Below are 23,196 nucleotides of genomic sequence, written 5' to 3'. Positions count from 1 at the left end.
TAGTATGCTGTTTTTAAGTCCTTTGGGTATAGACTGAGGAGTGGGATAGCTGAGTCAAATGGTGGTTCCATTCCAAGTTTTCCAAGGAATCCTCCATATTGTTTTCCAGATTGGTTGCATCAATTTGCAGTCCACCAGCAATGTATGAGTGGCCTGTTGCCCCACATCCTTGCCAACACTTATTGTTGTTTGTATTTTTTTTCTATTTAGGTCTTTATTTTCTCCTCTTTTTCTTTTTTTTTTCAATTTTTTTTATTGGTTGTTCAAAACATTACAAAGCTCTTGACATATCATATTTCATACATTAGATTCAAGTGGGTTATGAACTCCCATTTTTACCCCAAATACAGATTGCAGAATCACATCGGTTACACATCCACAATTTTACATAATGCCCTATTAGTAACTGTTACCTTTCCTATCCTCTACTATCCCCCCCTCCCCTCCCCTCCCATCTTCTCTCTCTACCCCATCTACTGTAATTCATTTCTCTCCTTGTTTATTTTCCCATTTCCCTCACAACCTCTTATATGTAATTTTGTATAGCAATGAGGGTCTCCCTCCATTTCCATGCAATTTCCCTTTTCTCTCCCTTTCCCTCCCACCTCTCATCCCTGTTTAATGTTAATCTTTTCTTCCTGCTCTTCCTCCCTGCTCTGTTCTTAGTTGCTCTCATTATATCAAAGAAGACATTTGGTATTTGTTTTTTAGGGATTGGCTAGCTTCACTAAGCATAATCTGCTCTAGTGCCATCCATTTCCCTGCAAATTCCATGATTTTGTCATTTTTTAGTGCTGCGTAATACTCCATGGTGTATAAATGCCACATTTTTTTTTATCCATTCATCTATTGAAGGGCATCTGGGTTTGTTCCACAGTCTAGCTATTGTGAATTGTGCTGCTATGAACATCGATGTGGCAATATCCCTGTAGTATGCTCTTTTAAGGTCTTCAGGGAATAGTCCAAGAGGGGCAATAGCTGGGTCAAATGGTGGTTCCATTCCCAGCTTTCCCAGGAATCTCCATACTGCTTTCCAAATTGGCTGCACCAATTTGCAGTCCCACCAGCAATATACAAGAGTACCCCTTTCCCCACATCCTCGCCAGCACTTGTTGTTGTTTCACTTCATAATGGCTGCCAATCTTACTGGAGTGAGATGGTATCTTAGGGTGGTTTTGATTTGCATTTCTCTGACTGCTAGAGATGGTGAGCATTTTTTCATGTACTTGTTGATTGATTGTATGTCCTCCTCTGAGAAGTGTCTGTTCAGGTCCTTGGCCCATTTGTTGATTGGGTTATTTGTTATATTATTGTCTAATTTTTTGAGTTTTTTGTATACTCCTATCCATGAACACAGGAAGTCTTTACATTTTTCTGAGATCTTGTTCAATTTCTTTTCCAATATTCTATAGTTCTCATATATAGGATGTATTCAGAACCCCAAATAGACATGATCAAAAAAACCCCTCTCCATGATACATTGTAATTTAAATACCTAACATGCAGACCAAGGATAGACTTTCAAAACTCTCAAGAGAAAAATATCAGGTCATGTTGAGAGGCAAGCAAATCAGACTTTATTCTGATTTCTCATTACAAATTCTAACATCCAGGAGGGCTAAGATTGCTATATTCAACAAAACTATCCTTCCAATACAAGCAGAAAATAAAAGAATTAATGACTACTAATCCAGCACTACATAAAATATGTAAAGAATTACTGCCTACAGAAGAACTCAAAACCAAATCCCAAAGTCACAAATGGACAAATCTCATTTGGAGAGTAGCTAAGCAAATGAGAAACAGAAACAGATTAAACATTAGATATAAACCTGCTTTAGGCTTTTACAAATTTAGGTTCAATGAATATTTGTGTGTACATTTTTGTATCAACAAAAGTATTTAATTCTCTAGGATAAATGTTCAAAAGTACATTTGCTGGGGCATATGGTAAATGCATATTTTGTTTTAGAAACTGTCAAAAGGAATTTCCATTGTGACTGTACCATTCCTGTCAGCAGTGTATGAGGAATCTAGTTATCCTCCATCCTCAAAAGCACTTAGTATTATTATTTTATATTGTATCAATTCTAAATAGTGTGAGCAATGTTTCTTTGCAGTTTTAATTATTTCTCTAATGACCAGTAACTTTGAACATCTTTTTGAGGAAAAAAATTAACTTTCCCTTTATAATCAGAGGCTAAAGAAAGTTAAAAGTAGTAAAAAAAGATAACTTCTATGTGGGAAAAAATGCGATGAAAGAGAGACATCGAAGAAACCCAACTGTTTTATTTATTAGAAAATATAAAGAGAGAAAATAACATCATGTTGAATTTATAAGGATTTTATTTTAAAGACACATGTGTGGGTTTTTAACTCTTACCTGCAGAGAATGAATAGGTTGTGGCTGTGACTGTGAGACAGATTAACAATGACATTTGGATATACTTTAACTGCTATGCTATTTTTATAACTGCAATATGAACTATTTTGGTAGAAATGCCAGAGATTGTGCATCTTTTTTCAGCCATGTAGTACAAACAGATTAAACTAGTGCTGCTGGGGAAAAAAAGAAGAAAGCAGTTCTCTTCAAATATGATAGTTCGATAATTAAAATTAACTCACACTGAACCAGTTTCTAGTACACTTGCTAACTGTGAGAGGTCTATACCTGTGGCACCAAATTTCTTCCTGCATTATGTGCATGTCAGAGCTTTTCACATTCTTTAAGCAAGTTCCATCAGCAGCAGAGAACAAGAGAATATTCCTTTCAGCCCTGATTTTTTTTCATTCTGCCCCACTTCCCTGACTTTAGTAAGTAGAAGTGTACACAGAACAACTTCCAGCCTCCCTAGTTTGCAAGGTGGCATTCATTTCGGAGACTGATTCCACACAGCATGGAAAAACATACATACCCCAGTTTGTCTTTTTGCTTTCCGTAATGCTCAGGTTTTTCTGGGTCTTGTCTGTATGGATTTTTAGTAGGCTAATAATTAAATCATATCAATGGCCAAGAAAGGCCAGGGAGTGTATACCTTCTTGTGTGTCTCTGGAATCTAAAGTTGAAACCATATGAATAGAAATTCCATTACTGATTAACAAGTGTCCCAGCTAGATGGAGGGAACCCAACTATTGAATCCTGCCATGGGATGACAGATGGCTACATTCACAGAATACAATATGGTTAGCACAGTGATGCAAGTATGCTGAAGTTCCATAGAGACACAGGAGAAATGAACTTCCTACCTGTGATGCACATAATGGTGGCCCACTGTGAAAGTGTTATGACTCATGAAAGTCACTGAACTGATATTTCATCTGTAGGCAATTTGAATTTCCACCTGCATGGAAGAGCCCAAAGAGAAAGCACGTCTATATTAGAAAACAGGACTCACAGGCTTGAGTTTATGAATATGAACTCCACTTTTTAGGCTGTATTTTTTTTCTTTATTTTTTCTGTTTTTACTTGTCCCTGATGAAAGACTATGAATTTTAATGACTATTCAAGAGATATTTTCAAAGTACCTTTAAAGGTAAAACTCTTAAAACTGGGCAAAGTTCTTGCCCCCAAAGGGAATATGATTATCTGAATCACTTTCAGATTTCTTCAGTCCAGATATCCTATTCCCATGTTTGTGAAAATATGTTAAATACATCAGCTCAAATCTAAATATTTGATTGGGTGCTGCATGTTTTCTGTCAGATCTTTGCACTAATAGGTAATATCACTCCCTGCCTACCTTCAGAGGAATATACTAAACTCTCTTCAGTCTCTCTGCAGTTCCATTACTATGCCTTTCCCTATATCTGTCTTTAAATGTTCTATAGAACCTTCATCTACAGAGGCCGCTTCCATATTTTATCTCATTGACTAGTCCCCAGGTATCATCAGTAAAGCCATGGGAAGCAAGAAAAGGGGAGTAGTTTTGTCTCCTCCACTTCACTCTGTGCATCCACGCTTGCAAGATAGAAAAACATTTGATCCTGTCTGGATTCTTTATTCATCTCTCCATCTTCACATTGCTTGTGGTAACTGTCACTTTCTACGACATATGATAGTATTTGGTTTACATATTTCCTCTCCTCTTTGAAGGTCTTTGGAAGTGAGACCAGTGGACTTGATCTACAACATGCACTAAATGAACTCCTGGTGTCTGAATAAATTTTTTTTTAAAAAATGCATTTTTGTTTTCTTCACAACATCATGTACATGACACATTAAAATGTATCAAGTATTTCAATAAATAAGTTAATGAAGGAAATGATGAATTTCTAAAGCCCAGCCACTGGGCCACGAAACATCAGTGACCACTACGGTGGTGTTCATTTATTTACACAGGATATAGGCATGGAACACTAAACACATTTTAAGTATCCTACCATGTTCTTGGGATTTACTGATGAAGAAAAAATCTATCCCAGCATACAAGAAGCTCAAGTGTGGTAGGCATAGCCTGGATGCCGACTCATTTGTAGTACACTTAGATATCCAAAGCAATTACACCTTCTTTATATCTTATAATTGATTTAATCATCATAGCAAACCTCCCCCCAAATATTCTCTAGCTGGCTAAGTAACAATGGATGAAAAGAAAAGATTAATTAAATATAAAACTGGCCAATCTCGGTTTAAAAACTGTCAGGGGGTAGTTCAGTTACTGCTGGACAGATGCTCAATCTCTCAGCCTTCCCACCCTCTACACTAATTTCTTAAATGGCACACGAGTCTCGTGTTGGCCTAATGTCCACTGTGGGACAGCTGACCTGTAGTTGGGTGTGCACTTTCTGAATTGGATATGGAGCTGCTGCTCAGTTCTGTGTCTGGGTTCTGCTGTCATCAGTTGTTCCCTCCACCCCAGAAACTGCCCCTCTCCTTACTGACTGCACCCCTGCCCCCTACATCCTGATTCTTGTGATATTGTAGTATTCCAAATATCTGGCTGAGAATGTATTTGGTATCCAGTCTGAGTGGTTCCTGCAATATTCACCCTCTCCCACCCACCTCAGGTAAACCAGCCTGCCCCTCTTTGCAGAACTTGGACTTTTGAACATCTTCCATCCCCACAGGAGCTGGGAGAATTCTAGGAGCAATGGTACCCTGCTAACCACACTTCACCTTTATTTGTTCTCTGATGTGGCCTCTTCGGGTTGGTTTTGGGCTGTCTTAAAGGGAACCAACACTTTGCTTTCAGTTCCCCCTCAAACTATCCAGTATTCTTTCGCCTCTGTGACTTCAATTCAGAAAGGGCACCTCTGGGCACATAGGATTCAAAGCTTGTTTCTCCTCAGTAGGTTTCCTTTGCTTCTCCAGCATTGCACAGGTGGGAGGAATGAGTGATTCCCTCACTCTTTTTGGCATGGACTTCTTGTCTCCCATCCTCCTCTTTCCAGAGGTACCAGGTCTTCTGGCTCAACCCAGATGGAGGAAGTGGTAACCTTCCATGTTCTGGAAGAAACTCCCATATAGTTGACAATTGGTTTTTGATATGCTGCAGGGAGAATTGCAGAAAAATATCTTCTGTCTCTGTGATCCTGATTTTCTAGACCCTTCCTTGCTAAAGAAGTCTAGAAAGTCAACTTGGTATTTTAAAACTGATCAGTAGCCTCTCAGTTCTATAAAGAATATATCCCCCCACCCCCATTCCCCTCATGGCTGTGTTACAGGTAAATGACTGTCCAAGGCATGATTTAAGGAGGAAATAAAATTTCCCAAAGTTTTATTCCAATTTTTCTGGAAGACAGATCTGTAAACAAATTATAATGAAGTGTGAAGTGGAGTGAAATTGAGCTATACACAAAATGTCCTGGATTACAGAGGAAGAATGCATGACAGGAAGACTCCAGAGGTGACATTTAAGCAGGACCCATAAATCTAGGTTTCATTGACAACATGAATCTGACAATAAAGCAGGCCACTGGTGATTTTAGGCTCCAATGATGTGCACACATGTTATTAAAAAAAAGTGAGATGCCCTTACATGTTTTTCTCTTCTCTTCTCTCTCTCTTTCTCTCTCTCTCTCTCTCTCTCTCTCTCTCTCTCTCTCCATCAATTTTTCCTACCTATAATTAAGAATAAAAATCCTTCTCCCCTGATATAATCATGGTATGCAAACAAAATATTGTGTCTGATATTCCATGTTTCTCCATCAGCCTGATAACAAAAGTAAGGTAACCATTAATGATGCATTCTATTGTTTTTTATCCTACTACTAGCTTCTGATGCACTCTAACACCCTCTCCACTGAAGTTCCTGTGTTCTTCCTAGTAACTGACCCCTCAAGAGTACCCACACTACTTTTCCAACATTCCAAGGCTTGTTGGATATTCATGATAATCACTTGGCCACACTAGTATCATTCTCTTGGCAATGCTTCTAGTACATAGTAGGTACTCAATAAATACCAGCTCCTTTTACTTAGACATTTTCTACTTCATGTGTTTTCCCCATCCATTTAATTTAAGAAAAAAAATAAAGAAGGTACAGTTTGCCCAACCATCCCATCCTCTCATCCTCTCATACACTCTCACTCTTGGAGTGAAAATTTTAGAAGAGAGATGAATTTTATAGTTGCTTGCCAAGTGATCTTGGTGAAAGAACTTGCTTGAGACAAAGGTGAAAGCTAGGAAACCCACATTCCAATTAGCTTTGGCACTGATTGATTACCCTGTTAGCTCAGGTGAAACCATTTGCCGGTCAATAGAGGTGAAATCTTGTAAAGATTAATGAGGTTACTCCTAGGTATGAACAAAATTTTTCCAACCCACTCTATTTTAGAGTAAAAGTATTAGGGGGAATTGTACCAGCGAGTGTGGCAATATCCTACTTGGAATCATGTTTTCATAGTACCAGGGGCTAAAAACACCTTACAGCTCTGGAATGCTATTGCTTGATATATAAATGCAGGAAAATTTCTCCTGTGGTACAGATGTACTTCCCTGACTGCAGTGAACATGCTCCTGAAAGAATATTTTCAAGTACATTTTTGTAAATGATTTGTCTTTTTGTGGTGCTGGGGATTGAACCCAGGGCCTTGTGCATGTAAAGCATGCACTCTACCAACTGTGCTATATCCCCAGCCCTGATTTGTTTTCTTAACACATTAGGAAATAAACTAGAGTATTTCTTGCAAATACAAATATCATTTTGTACTATGAATAATGATTCATACTTATTTCTTTAAGTATTATTTCCATACATTGAGTTTCCAGAAAGCGCAACAATCCTATAGCCTGGTATTATATTACAGTTTCATATATAAATTCTCAGAGCAAGTGGCTAAATTGCCTACCCTGGCATGATTGACAGGTAAGAGTAGATAGGGAAAACAAAACTAGGAAGGAACAGGAAACCCAGCCTCAGTTTCCCCAAGCCTCTTTACACAGATGGATTTGTCACTATTGACAATATTAAACCTCCAACAGGGATGCCCTCTACAGTTGGGGGGATTAAGGGTGGGCAAACGTACAAACTGAAGAGTTTTAATCAGTGTTTCATTCATTTAAGTAAAGGAGTACAAGTAGATTTAGTGTGTGCCTCTAGGGGTGTGTGTGTGTGTGTGTGTGTGTGTGTGAGAGAGAGAGAGAGAGAGAGAGAGAGAGAGAGAGAGGTGTTCAAAATCTGAAGTTTTGTAATGGGAAAGTAAAGAAAAATTTAAAACTCATTTCTTTCTTTATCTTGGAATCTTACTAATTAGTAACTTTTATTTTTTTAAAAAAAACTAATGTTAATTAAATAAGAAACTCAGAGTTTTCCAGTTAGCCACATTTTGAGATACTGACCATTAATGTGTACTCATTGGATGAACATGTTGATTTGTCCTTTAAGTGATTTTCATAAATTTTTTCAGAGAAATTTAGAGTCATGTTTTTATTCCAAATCACCCTCCCTGCCTTTCTCAAAAGATCTATAAAATAATTGATAATTTCTCATAGTTTTCTGCAAGTTGCTCCCTGGTTTTCGAAACACTAAGTATTATTAATGAGATGAAGGAGAAAATCAAAGATTTTTTTGTATTGAATACAAGGTTTGAGGATTTTTAAAGCCAGCAATCTAGTTTGTGCTCATTTAAAAAAAAAATGCAATATCCTATAAAGCATTTAATTAGAGGACACAAGATGAAAAGATAATAGACTTGAAAAGAGCTAGTTTGTAATGAATGGATTCTATAATTAGGGAATACAACATGAGAATTAAGAAATAAGCAATTTCAAAATGATTTCATTAAAAACATCTTTCTATGTAAGTTATCTTTACTTTTTAACCAAAATGTCCTTGAAATAATAACAATATTTTATAAGACAGAAACAAAGTGATTTAATAAACATAGCAAAACATATACACTAATCCATATTGTCCTTCAAAGTGCTTATCTTCTAATATTATACCCTTATTCTAATGTTTTAGAGTTTCTCCTTTTGAAATGTCCTTCAGGGACAATTTTAAGTCGTGTAGGTTTCTTTATGATCTGTCCTTTTATTTATTTATTCATTCATTCATTCATTCATTTTTGATCCAGAAAGTATTGCATAGCTTAATCTAGCATTTTGGTTCTTTCCAAATAATAAAACCTAACCTCAAAGAATGAGCAATTGCTTGCATTAATGAGTGCTTGGAAGGCAATTTCAAAGAGTCAAAATGGTTTTGAGTGATGAAAGCTTCATTAAAATACAACCATGACCTTCCAGAGTGACTATCTTGAATGACAACCATGTTCAGATGAATGAATTCCAGTGCATTACAGAAGATTAGATATGTAAACACCTGCACACCTTGCTCAGTAAGTGGCAATTTTCTACTTCCCTTTAAAAAAAAAAAAAAACTTCCATTATTTTCAAGACCTACCTTTATTTATGCATGAACGTAGCTGGAGTACTAGGCAGAATAATGTCCCTCTAAAGATGTCAAGGTTCTAATCTCTATAATATGCAAATATGTTGCTTTCAATGGCAAAAGAGTTTTTGTAGATGTGATTAAATTAATAATTTTGAGATAGTGAGATTATCCTAAATTATCTCTGTGACCCCAGTGTAAATCACAAAGGTCCTTGGAAGAGAGGGGCAAGAATAAGAGTAAGAAATTGACAACAGAAGCAGGTCTCAGAGGTGGGGAGAGTGGGAGGAGGAGGGGACACTGCTTGCTTTGAAAATGGAGAAAGCCAAGAAATGCAAGCAACTTCTAGATGCTGACAAAGGCCAGGAAGGGGAACCTCTCCTGCAATCTGCAAATGGATCACAGCCTAGCAACACCTTGGTTTTAGGACATCCGACCTTCACAACTACGAGATAAATTTGCCCATCTCTGATTATATTTCCATTGTTTGAGAAAAGGATCCTATCCTGGAAAATGAAATCATGATATTTGTAGTCCTTGATTACAGCAGCAATAGAACACTATTATTTGGAGATATTTAATTCCTCCCTATCTGCTATTGACTGATGTTTGTGAATCTCCATTTATGCATTGAAACCCTTACCCCACAACATATTGACATTTGGAGTGCTTGTTTGAGAGGTAATTAGGTCATGAAGGTGAAACTCTTAGGAATAAGAATTCTTGTTCATATCTTCTGTTTAAAAGATACGCATTGACCTTTTCTTCCCCTTCCATCATTCGAGGACACAGCAAAAATAACAGTCATCTATGAACCAGGAAATGAGTCCTCCCCAGATACCAAGTGGACCTTAGATTTCCAGCATCCAGAGCTGTGAGAAAGATAGTTCTTTATAAGCTACCCAGTCTATGCTATGTTTACAGCCTGAATGGAAAAAGATACCAACACCAGGCAGGTTTGAAGGCACTGACCCTTTGAGGGCTTCCATCCCCAAACCTGGGTACAAGGGCAGGTTTCCCTGGCCCATCTGTGCCTATGTTTCCATTGTTTGAGAAAAGGATCCTGTCCTGGAGCTATTCCCTCTCTGTGGTTACAAAGATGCCAATTCCCTCAGTGCTGCCTAGATGGGTTCCTTGGAGGACCACCTGATGCTCTTTGCCAGGCACAGATGCACATCAGAACACTTCTAAGCCTTTACAGCTTCCATTGACAGACGTGCTCATTTTGAGTTGATCACTACACAGCATTCCACTGTAATAAATGGTTAAACTAGGAGAGAGTTCTTGTGCTTAAAAAAAAAAAAAAAAAAGTTAAAAAAAAAAACAAAAACCACTTTGTATCCTGTCTCCCTTGGCAATGTATGTGAGGAGATGTGCTTGTTCATAAATCAGTAAAAACCTGGGAGCTTCTCTAAGATAGAAGGGGGTGCAGTCTTAAAGCTGCTGAGACTTTTAAAATCACAGACAATGAGAATTCACAGAAACACCCACATCTGAGAAAATGGCAGAGAAATTATTTTTAGTCCCTCTTCCTCCTTTCTTTCCTCTTGTTTATAACTTCTGAGTTGGGCTCATTTCTAACTCAAGTGCTCTCGAACAGGAAGACAGAGCATGACTGGGCATCTTCTGGGGCCATTAGGTGGAAGCTCTGTGAGTAGGCTAGGGACTGTGCCACCATCTGGGCCAGAGAATAATGACAGAAACTAGGAAATGCAGCTTTATGCAATTTCAGTTTCTCTGACCACCCTATTTAAAATCTTTATCTCCTCACTCCCTGCCCCCACCCTGTTTTCTTTTTCTACATAGTCCTTATCACCATGGACATACTGTCTATTTTATTTAATTGCCTGTCTTTTCCTATATATGATTAAAAGCTCCATAAGGACAGGGATTTTTTTTTTTTTTTATTACCTGGATTCTGTATTTCCTAGGACAGTTCCTGTCATATAGAAAGATGCTCTATAAATATTTTTAAATGAATTAATAAAATACTGATATACTGTGTACTGAGCATCATCCTAACTGTAGAAGATAAAACTGAACATGCGAGAGAAAAATCCTTGTCTTTATGGAAGGTAATCGTGTTTTATCATGATAAACACAAATTCCAGGGAAATACAGGACCCCCTCTGGGGACACCTTATCTGGACTCAGGGAACCTAGAGGAAGCATTTTCTAAAATGAACTCTGAAAAATAAGACTGCATGGGCCATGACAAGGGGTGGCAAGGGAGAGGGATGTGGGAACTCCAGATAGGGGGAAAAGCATGTGCAAAGAAGTAGAAAGAAATAAAGAAAGGAAGAAAGAAAGAAAGGAAGGAAGGAAGGAAGGAAGGAAGGAAGGAAGGAAGGAAGGAAGGAAGATATTTTAATGCATTATTGTGTTTTGGAGTTTTTTGTTTTAGTTTTTTACTCATTTTTTTAAAAATTGTGATTACAACATCTAACATGAGTTCTACCCTCTTAAAATTTTAAGGGTGCAATAGGGTAATGTCAACTCTAGGTGTAATGTACAACCATTCTCTAGACCTTAGTCTCTTATATAACTGACAGTATGGAATTTCAAGGAGGAAAAGTTCAAAGAAGAGGATGAAGAGTAGCCAGAGACAGATCACAAAGTAGTTTATAATCCACATCAGAGATTTTGGTCTTAATACTGAAGTTTTCTGCTGTAGGAATAACGCGATGGCATTTGCAATTCAGAAAATTCACTTGCATGGTCTCAACTCAAAGGAGCAGACAGGATGAGTGAAGATATTCTAAAGATATTTAAGTGGCTAAGAAAAGACTACTTATTTGATATGTGGGTGAAGAAGAACCAAACTGTTTTATTCATGCACTGAGCAAATGTTTGTTGAGCATACACACACACACACACACACACACACACACACACACCAGACACAGGGCAGGGAAAAGACTCTTCTTACCGGCACGAAGTTTCCATTCCAGGGAATCCTTAGTTTTCATTTTGTATCTCTGTCACAATAATGCAAGTGACCAAAATATGAAAAAATATGTAAAGAGTATTTTGAGCAAAGAGTATAGTAAAAAACAAAAAGTGCAGATCTTAAGCCTTGCACATTAAAGAAATGGAAAGAGAATGAAGTTACTAGTAATAAGAGATGCAGAGTTAGGAGACAGATTATATTAGTCTCTGTAAGTCAAAAAAAGGAGTTTGAATCTGTTCTTATGACACTGATCTGAAGGTATAGAGTAGAGGATTGGTGTGTGACCTGGTTTGTGTTTTTATAGCACCACTGCTGCTCAGGGAGAACTGACTGTGATGGAGTGGACATGGTTAGACAGGAGGCCACTAACTGAAAGTTGATGGTAGCTTAAAGCCAGATGCTAAGTGTGGAACTGACTAGAAGTACATAGAAAAGTCAACAGGATTTTCTGAGCATCTGTATGGATGAATGGAGGAAGTTGGAGAGAAGAGTCAGAGTGGTTTCCTAATTATTGGCCTGAGCTACTGGGTGAATGGTGATGCCATATCATGAAACAAAGAAAACAGGGAAGAGAAGATGTGAAGCAGAAAAGCTAAGGGTTCTGCTTTGGTCATATATTTTAAGCTTCAAAAGAGCTTGGTGTAGTTGGCTAGCTGTATGTGAATGGAGCTCAGCAAAGAGGTGAGAACTGTAACTGTGAACTTGGCTGTCATTTTCATGTAGAAGGTGCTGAAGGTCATGGTCTAATAAGACCCCAATGGAGTGAGTATAAGTAGAAAAGAGAGGAAACTCAAAACTGAGCTCTAGGACATGGCAACATTCAGAATCCAGGTGAAAGTAGACTGAGAAGCCAGCATGATAAGAAAACTGAAAGAATGTGATATGTCCTGTAACCAAAGTCAAGAAGGTACTTCAAGAGGGAAGGGGTGACCTGTGGATGTCGGTCACAGGGTTCACACCTGAGCAACTAAATCGCCAGAGGTCCCATTCACCTAGGGAGGAATCACAGGAGAGGAACAGTCTGGTGTATGTTTGAGTCATGCTGGCCTGGTAGGCATTTCTGGTACATCATAGCAGATCTGCACGGGGGTTAGGAGCACCAGAGGAAGGAAGAAATGTCAGATTCTGCACTAACGTGGGGATTCAAATGTATCTGCTGGATTAAAAGCAGGGAATGTATTTTTGAGCAATTTTACTAGTGTGTAGGGAATAGAAACCAGATTGCGCTGACTGGAGGTGTCGAGTGGATGTTGGAGAGATGGAGACAGTGGCTGAATGCAAGTTTTTTTCCAAAAAGTTTGGCAGGGAAGGAAACAAGAATTGCATATATAGAATGTGATAATAAGAGAGCCAAGGACTGAACCCTCAGATGCACCAAATTTGAGGAAAAATAACCCAGCTAGATGAGTCCCCCAAAAGACAGAAGAAAGGGCCAGAGAGGTTAGAGGGGGAAAAGAAAAAGACAGATGAATCAAGGAAGGAGCAAATTCAAGGAGAGAGTGGTTAGAAATTCTAAATGCTGCAGTGGTTCTGTAAGGTAAGAAGTGAAAACTGGCCATGCATTCAGCATTGGTGATCATGGATAAGGACACACTATCACTTGAGGACCAGCTCGTAAAATGGGTGAGACCAAGATGCCAGAGACAGTGACTGTGGATTAATCCTTTACAGTATGACTGTGAAGAGGGAAAGACAAATAGCTACCGAGCAATTGTACATTAAGATTAAGTGCTAATATGGTGAAGGAAAGCTGCCAGTTAAAATGGGTGAAGATCCAGGAGGAGCATGGGGTAGCGACTGGAGCGTGGGGTAGCTTCTTCCAGAGGAAGAAGGAAGGGAGGATTTCAAAACACAGAAGACAGGGTGACCTTCAGTGCCAGGCAAGTCCTTAGGGAAAGAAACTGAGCGTGAACTGCAAGAAAGAAGTGAATGTTTGTTGGCAACTGTCCATCAGGTCCTAAGCATACAGTATTTTGTTCACTCTGGTATCACCTGCACCTCTAGCAACACTGAGCACATAGTAGGCATTCAAAAATTGATGCATGAACAAGTAAACGACTAGTATAAGATGATAAAAACCTGATTTTTTTGCCTTCTTTTTAAACAAAATCAAAATAGTGAGTGAGACCTAGAAATAGATCCACAAAAGTACAAAATGTTTTCCTCTAGCTTTTGAAATTGCTTCTCCCTGCTGGTTTAATGGTGTGAGGAATCAAAAGTAATGCAAAATTAATGTAGAATTAATATTTTATCAGAAAACTTTCATTTCCTTCAATATGTGCTTTGAAATGTGTACTTGCTTTAATGTTACCGTTAATGTTCTTATACTCATAAAGCCTATAAATAAAAAAAAAAATACAAGTTAGGGTTTGGCTGACTTAAGGCGACCACTTCTGCAAAGCACTCAAGATAGCCACACAGTATCAGAGACTCACTGCTAAAAACAAATGATTCTAATTCTCATACACATTGTCTTCTAACCTATATTGTCTTTAAAATATAAAATGTAGAGGAATACTCCCATCCAATGACTGTTTTCCAATGGCATCAGAGTCAGCTGTATTTAAATGCACGAGACCTCAGCAGCCTTCATTAGAACTGCACCCTGTGTAGTTTCTGTGCTACCTGTGCCTGTATTACTTAAGCTTGTTTTGTGTAAGGAAATAGTGGATTGGGATCCCTGGCCCTTCACAAATATTATGTGTGACTTCAAGAAAGTTATCTACCCTCTTTAGAACTATCCTTCTTCCTTTGTAAAAATGGAGGAAATTAGAACCTATCACGGCTTTTGGCACATAGTAGCCACTCAGTAAATGTTAATTCCTTGCTTTCTCCTTCTGGAGTCCAGTTTGCTGGCAATCGGAGCTTTTTAAGGTAATTAAAGTTCAGATGAAGCACAGTGATGCTCACCCAGGAGGAATTCTTCCTCTAGGACAAATCTGGTCTCACCTGAGGCATATTTCCCCACAAAAGAGATAGAGAGCTTGTGTCTAATTATCTGTGTCTTCTGGTCACCTAGATTTCTAGGTATTTGTCCCAGATTTTCAGTGCGTGGCAGTTTCCTCTGTCTTTCTCTCTCCCTCTCCCCCACAGTCTCACTGTAACCAAAATAGAAAAGTGAACATGCTTGAGCAAATGGGAAGTTTTGATGACAGGCACAAGGTGACAAAAATCCTCCTCAGTAGGAAAAAAAAAAAAGTAGTTTGGTGAAAATCTACTTCTAAATTGTGTAAATAGGACATTTCCTGGCAAATGGCTCTCATGTAGTAAGTGCAGTGACAGGTTATAACCACTCAGATATTCATCTAGCAGAAACATCTTAAGAGAGTAAAACATAAACATTAAGGCCTAAGGTATGGTGTCAAAGGGAGCATAGTATGCATAAAATAACCCGGGAAAGAAAAACTCTGGTGAGAAGGGTGTTAGGGGAAACAGTAGTTGTCTCCAGGAAAGACTGTACCAGATGAAAGCTACAATCCCCTGGTACCATACTCCTGGTTGGATTTTCAAATGACTGTGGGAGGGCTACATATGCAGGCCGTGGGATGGAAATGGTTTTTGATAGCATGTGAATGTACATTTCCCAAACTGTAGTCTACTCTGTCCAGCTGGACTGTCAGCCTTAAGAGGACTTTTGTTGAGAGTTTGTGTGCATATGTGTATGTGTGTGTTATTGAAGTTTGCCTCTGTAAAGATCCTTTCCTGTTAATGCTTCTATTATACTCACTGGAGATGCAAAATTTAAATATATGTCACTGTTAGAAACCAGGGAGAATTACCAATTAGAAGCAGAGAAAGGAAGAGGAGGGGAATTCTCTTTCCTGGAATCACCTACCAGTCGCCTCAGGTGCGGCTTCTGACAGCTGGGCTGTGTCAGGGAGCTTTGGCCTGTGAATAGCTGGAGGGGAGCGATAATGAGGAGCTGAAGGCTGGTGAAGAAGTCTCCTTTGGGCAGAGAGCATTTGACTGAGGGATGAGGTCACCTCATTATGCTCTACAGAAATGGGAACAGTTGGGTTTGGTGTTTTTTTTTTTTTTTAATATGTAAACCATCCACTTCCCTAGAGGAAGACTGATCTGACTGGTAGATTTTTACTCTCTCATAACATGTTGTTTTTGAAAGTAGTATATATTCAAGAGAGGAAATTTGAAAACCATAGAGAATTTGGGCCTTGGGCTTGTGAAGAATCAGTTATCCCATTCAAAGATAACTAATATTAACATTTTATTCCTATAAATTCTTTCAGAGATTTTTATGTCTAATATTATGATATGTAGATCCTTGATCAAGAAATGAAATTTTACATGAACATATATGTCACCTAAACCAAGCATGGTGTAGAGGGAATATGGAGAAGTTCCTGAACTCCCACGATACCACCAGATCAGGGAAGATTTCCATCCCCTTCCCCAAGCTGAATGAATGTGAGAAACTCTCTCCCTTACATATGTGATCCACCCCAAAGGGAAAATATCTAATTCAGTCCCCATATTTTTTATTAGTGCATTATAGTTGTACATAATAGTGGGATTTGTTGTTCCATTTTTTTACATGCATGCAATATAGCAATATGATTTGGCCAGTATTTTCCCCATATTTCTCCTTTCCCTCCTCTCTTGCCTCCCCTGGTCTTTTCCCTCTACTCTACTGATCTCCCTTCAATTTCCATGGGCTCCCCTTCCCCACATCTCTTTTTCTCTTTCGTCTCTAGCTTCCACATGAGAGAAAACATACAACCCTTGACTTTCTGAGTTTGGCTTATTTCGCTTAACATAGATTCTCAAGTTCCATTTATTTTCCTGCAAATTTTGGTTTTATTTATGGCTGAATAAAACTCCATTGTATATATATGTTGCATTTTTTAATTCATTCATTTTAGTGGGATTTTGATGCCTTAAAGCAAAAACAAAAAAAGAAGAAGAAGAAACAATCTTCAGAGTGCTTCATTTCTGCTGGCTTTATGAGTTGTTAAGGATCAAAGATCCCTGAGACAGTGTGCAAGACCCAATGACCCTTTCTCCCAGCAGATGTACTTACAAGCTTAGGTAAAGTTAAAATTGTAGCTAAAGATGGGAAGCAATACTGCCTTTTCCAAACCAGGCTGAACATTAATACAGCTGGTATTTGATTTCCATTATGCTTTCTTGGGTCTTTTAGGCGAACATGTGAAACTGCCAATATTCAACCAATTTGACTTACACAAATGGCAGTTTCAAATGGAGCAAGGTATTATTCTCTGCTGGTTAGATTCTGGAGAAGTGAGTGATTGGAACCACAAGCACTGAACATAAGAGAAGAAAGCAGAATATGAGCATTTTAGTCACAAAGGACAGTCTCTAAATAGACATTTTATCAGAATATAAACAAAATGTTACATTCAGCTTTTCTGAAGATAGTTAAGGGCCATAAATTGAAGACACAGGACAAGTCATGCCAAGTTTTTCCATTTGTAAGTACAAAATGAGAATGCAACAGAGATTTCCTGAAATGCCTGCTATTAATTTACAGAACAATTCTCCCTTTTTAGTTGTATAGATTTTCTTGTCAATGTCATCCATGTTATAGAGCATGTATGTCAGAAAATACCAAACACCACAATATACTAACTTTATGATGATTTGGTGTTTTGTTTCTTTTTTCTTGAGGCAAAATGACTTATTCTTTCCAAAAATAAAATAAATGTCATTTATATTTTGGCCATTAGATAACTTTTTTGAGTGCATTATATAAAATTTTAACAGTAGGTTAAAATATAACATTTAAGTGCAATGTGACTACCTACATTTTCTACTTTGATTAGCATAAATATAAACCCTCTATCTTCTTTGTCTGACATGAAAATTATAATTTATACCCATCTGATATTTTCTGACAAGTATAATAAATGCAAATACTGAAATTCAAAGTTTCACTTAAATTTCTGTAAGAATCTGGGGAAAAAAAAAAAGTCAGGTGTAAGTGGCACATGCCTATAATCTGGGGAAGCTGAGGCCAGAGGTTCAAAACCAGCCTCAGCAACTTAGTAAAGCCCTAAGCAAGTCAGTGAAACCTATCTCTAAATAAAATATAAAAATGGGCTGGGGATGTGGCCCCAGTGGTTGAATTCAGTTCATTGAATTCAATCCCTAGTACCAAAAGAGGAAAAAGAATCTGGGGGAAAAAAGCATAGATTTGTCCACAAAGGCTTTATTTAACATTTGACAATGAGATAAGAATGCTATAAATGTTTTTTGAATTTTTCTAAGTTGGAGTGTGTGGAAAGAGGTGAAGACTGGAAAATATGATGGTAAATTTCATCTGAAAAAAAAAAAACAGATAAGAATAGCCAATATAATTTTGAAAACAACGAACAATGAAAACCAATTTGCATTAGAAAACATTAAAATGTATTTATAAATCTACAGCAATTAAAGCGACATGAGACTCTTGATAATATGGTACATAACATGGCCCTAAAACAGATCTGAATGTATAAGAAACACCGTAGAGAAAATACAATAGACAGTCAGAGAAAGGACACATTATTCAACAAATAATGTTGCTATAATAAGAAATAAAGTTAGACATTAGCCTAAATTTCACGCACAAAATATTCTAGATAAATTAAAATTTTAAATGTTAAAAAAATACATAAATAACTAAAAGGACATTAGGTAACTAAGCTGCTTTGGGGGAAAGAAAAGAAATTTCTGAAAATAAGCTTAGGAATAATAAATATTTAAGCCCTTTAAAAAGCATCATAAACAAAAATGTTTAAAAAATTATAAAAATATTTTAACAAATATCCTTGATATATAAAGAATTTTATGGATCAGTAATAATACTACTTCATTAGAAAGAAATGAACTCAGACCATGCATGAATAGATATTTCTAAAAAAATATTAATTACATAAATATTTAGATAAAAATGGTTTGCTTTATCAGTGATCACATAGCTAATCTTTTTAAAAAGTAAAATTTCAATAGGGCATGGTAACACATGTCTGTAATCCCAGGCACTAGAGACATTGAGGCAGGAGGGTCACAAGTTCAAGGCTAGCCCAGGTAATTTAGCAAGACCCTATCTCAAAATAAAATAATAAAAAGGACTTGGGATGTAGCTCAGTGGTAGAGGGATTTCCTAATATATAGGAAACTGTGAATTCAGTCTCCAGTATCACAAAAAAAATTTTAAAAGTAAAATTTTATATCTGATTTGATACAAATTGGCAACTTGTAAAAAAGATAATACACAAATTGATAGGAGTACAGAAGTAAAAATAGAATATTCAGTATTGAGACTGGTCAAATAAATGGCCACTAACTTTCTGGAAAAACATTTGATGGTATGCTTTAAGAAATTAGTTAACTGTCTGTAAACCATAACTTCATGGCTAGGAATTTATCATAAGGAAATATTTAGAGACTCACAGGTTTACATCATTAAACATCATTTATATTGAAGAAGAACTGGCAACAAATAAGAATGTGTAAAAATAGAAAATGATTTCAAATATAAGAAATATTTTTAAATCTCCAATTTAAAAATAGGCAAATGATTTGAATAGAAAGTTTTTTTCAAAGAAGTTATAAAAATGACTAGCATGTTAAAAAATTCTCAATATCATTAGTCATTAGGAAAATGCAAATTAAAATTAATAATGAAATACTACTTCACATCCACAAGGATGGCTAAAATCTAAGGGAAAAAAATGTTGTCAAGGATGTGGAGAAATTAGAACCCTCCTATATAGCTTGTGTGGTTGTAAAATGGTGTGGCCAGTTTATAAAACAGTATAGCAGTTCCTCAAAATGTTAAATACGGAGTTAAACTAAAGAAATGATACCCATGTTTGCCAACAAAAGCTCCTGTGCCAACGTTCATTGCAGAATCATTCATAGTATCCAAAAAGTAGAAGCAACCTACATGTCCATCAATAGGTGAATGGTAAGCAAAATGTGGTATATTCAATATTGTTTGGCAATGAAGAAGAATGGAATGGGCTATAATATGTTTGAACCAGGAAACACTATGCTGAGTGATAGAACTCAGTCACAAAAGGTCATATATAGTATGACAGATAAACAAAACATGCTTTCCTCCAACAAATTTTGTAGAAATTTAAATCAAAGTGCACAACTTCAGAGCAACAGACTGTATGCAAGTGGAGAAGATGTGGGGCCAATGTGCCCACAGGTGCTTGGGCAGGTCAACTTTGAGTGTAGGCTTGGCTATCATGTAGAGCCATCTTAGGGCAGGACTTGGAAGAGACTCAACAGGAAAGAGCCAGGGAAATAAGAGAAGAGGATGAGAATCCTATAGAGAGTGGAAGCGTCCTCTTGGAGCCATACAGCAGGAGCAGCTGGCACCTAATCTGTGCAAGGATGAGGCAAGAACACTGCTGGCTCAGCAGACTTCCTCTATCTCCTTCTCCTAGACCTCCCCATTCCACCCGTCTGGGGAGAGGATGTCCCAGAATTTGCTCAGCAAAGACCATATGCCCCTGGTGGAATTGCTAAGCAGAGCCAACCCTCCACCTCCACCTCATGCAGTTGTTCCAGGGCCTGTGCCTCTCCCTGAATCTCATACTTGGAATGCATCCTCCTGTGAACCAGAGACTTAGAAAATACTCTGCAAGACCAGGATACAACTGGGGATACCCACCAACAATGCAGAGATGCAGAGGCTTGGAAGCTGAAGAGGAAAAAGGAAAAAAAAAAAAAAAAAGATGTGGAGGGGAGTCTCATAAAAATAGAAAGGAGACCAGTAGTGTAGAGGACTGGGACCTGGGGAAGTGGGGAGGAATAGAGGAAAAGGGAACAATGAATCCCACTATTAGGTATAATTATGATGTCCTAATAGTAAATAAATAGAAATTTAAAAAGAAGTATCTGTGTCTGAAGGAGAATACAAGGTGGTCTAGGGAGTACTACCAAATGGAAGTAGCAGGTCAAAGGAAAGAAGCTTGAGGGACACTGGCAGGAGGGGAGGGATGGTGTGTGTAGGCCAGGCCACAACCAAGACTGCAGGGAAATATACAGATGGTCAGAAATAAGCTAAAGTGGAAAAGAAAAAAAAGGAGAAATATTGAAGAGAGTTAATGATACCACAGTCATACACACACACACACACACACACACACACACACACACAAGTACATATTCTGTTATCCTAAAAGCATCATCTTGGACCTATAACTACTAGAAGGTGCACTTGAACTCTATTCTAAGAGTTGGGAAACTTGTATTTTAGCCCCAATTCTAATACTAAATGGCTTTACTCCTGAACCCTCATTAAAAAAAATGGGTTCAGTCATAATTCCCTTAAAGGGCTGTTATGAAGATTAAAAGATAACATAATTGTTAAATTATGTTATCTTTTAATAACATAACTGTAAGTGTGAACTTAATGCAACCTTCGGCAAATGTTATGTAAAACTACAAGGTATAAATAATAATGCTGGTGCTGTTACCAGGGCTTCAGAGTTGTTGCCCCAGCCATCATGTACTATGTGCCTCAGTGTCTCTATCAATAAAATCAGATAATTGGATCATAGACCTGTCTGGCATATCTTATCTGAGCTGAGGGTTTGTGACATAAGGAGAGTAAAATTGGTTTAAATCCTTAGAGAAAGAATACATTATGTAAACCTAAGGACAAGGAATACTCTTCTTTCTGAAGTACTTTTAATGGTCTCTGAGATTTTTTAGAGCTATAAGATAGTTATAAAGTAATATTTATTCATCTCTTCTTTTGCTGTGATATTTTATCCTTTCTTTTTGAATAGAGAAATGGATATAAAATAGTTAAATCTTCTAAAAAAGCAGAGGTCAATTTTTTTTAATTGTTGTTGTTGTTTACTTTTTCTTTTTTTACAGTCCCAGTTGTAGGTAGCTATTTAGGATGTTTCTCCCTTTTATTACTCTAGTAACCCTTTTTGCTAAGAAGTCAAGCCACCAGAAAACTGTTGGAAAATTATTTTGTCGGTATGTCTTATGCTATAAGACCATGAGGGGAAAGTCTGGAGGCTAAAAATCACTAAAAAATAATAGCCTAATTACTAAACAACAGCTGCCAAACAGTTTCTTATCTGTAGTTACAGATGCCATGGTGAGACCTCCAGCTGTAACAATTAAATATTCCTGTCATTGACCTCCAATAAAATACCATAAAATTGCCCTTGTATAATTACTGCTGATGCCAATAATATGAGGCACCTTGGGCACATCACTCCACCTCCTGTGACTGTTTGTCCCCCCTTTCAAAGGATGGAATCTCAGTGATTCTAAACTGGGGAGATACTGCCCTGGGGGGTGTTTGTAAATGTGTAGGAGTGTTTTAATAGACAAGGCCAACAATGCTAAATACCCTGCAGAAAGCATGGGACATTCTTCCAAAATGAAAAACTGTCCTCCTCCAAATGCCAATATCAATGTCAATTATCTCTAATGTCCGTTCAGACAGTCACTGACACTATAGGTCTGTCCCTTCATTAATTCATTTAGTCACCAATTACTAAGCCCCATTGTATGCTGAGCACCACCCTTCCCTCATTCAAATGTCCCAGAAACCCTGGCTTGATTGTCTGCTTTTTTTCCCTTCTTTCTGAAAAATCTTCCCTGACTATCAGGACCACCAGACACAAATAAGGATTTTCTAGCTAAAACCAATAAGAAATAGACCCCAGGACATATCAAATGCTTGGAGGTTTCTAATTACACTGCAAACAAAAAGACTCACTTCAGCCCTCTTCGAAGATTGGAAAGTGGCCTAGTTTGCACTCAATAATTCAGGAATGGAGACCTTCAGCTCTACTGACTGAGGGCTTCCAGCCAGATAATGAAATCCCAGTTGTGAGGCATGTAGCAAAAAAAAATTTCAACTTGATTCAATCATTTTTAATTTTAAGAACAAATCACCAACTGTTTTGTGCTTAAGTGAACAGTTTTCACTGACAAACTGAAATTTCCTAATATATATAAGCGGCATCTGAGGCCAGTTGTAAAACCTGCCTCAGCACATATTACCACATCAAGTCGGCTCGTTAACTTACATTGCTAATTAACTGTGCAGTGAGCCACTGTGGGCTGCAATGCAATCCTACCTGCTGCCACCTCCTGCACCGAGTCCCTCCAGGAGAGCCACAACCTCTGGGCCAGGCCCCAGCCTCACAGTGCTGCTCAGTATTCACATGATGCTTCCTCAGTTTAACCTCATCATCTCACAGCAACCCCCGGGACAGGTTTCCATTCTGAGTGATTGTTTCATTTTGCAAAGGGGAAGACCAGTGCCTAGAGATGCATGAGGGTCTGCTCAGGTCACAAAAATGCTTTGGGGATGGAGGGAATTCTGAGTGCTATTCACACTGCCAAGAAATCACTTTGACATTCAGGGATACTCTGCAAATATCCAAGCCTTTAATGAATTTTAG

General features: G+C 37.7%; 1 protein-coding gene across 1 annotated transcript in view; it reads left to right on the top strand.

Annotated features, from left to right (window-relative positions):
- Slc35f1 (solute carrier family 35 member F1) overlaps positions 1 to 23,196 on the top strand; it is a 374,177-nt gene that overhangs the window by 307,010 nt on the left and 43,971 nt on the right. The window lies entirely within an intron of this gene.

This window comes from Callospermophilus lateralis, chromosome 6, assembly GCF_048772815.1.
Source record: "Callospermophilus lateralis isolate mCalLat2 chromosome 6, mCalLat2.hap1, whole genome shotgun sequence".
NCBI lineage: Eukaryota > Metazoa > Chordata > Mammalia > Rodentia > Sciuridae > Callospermophilus > Callospermophilus lateralis.
This window is presented reverse-complemented; position numbering and strand designations above follow the sequence as displayed.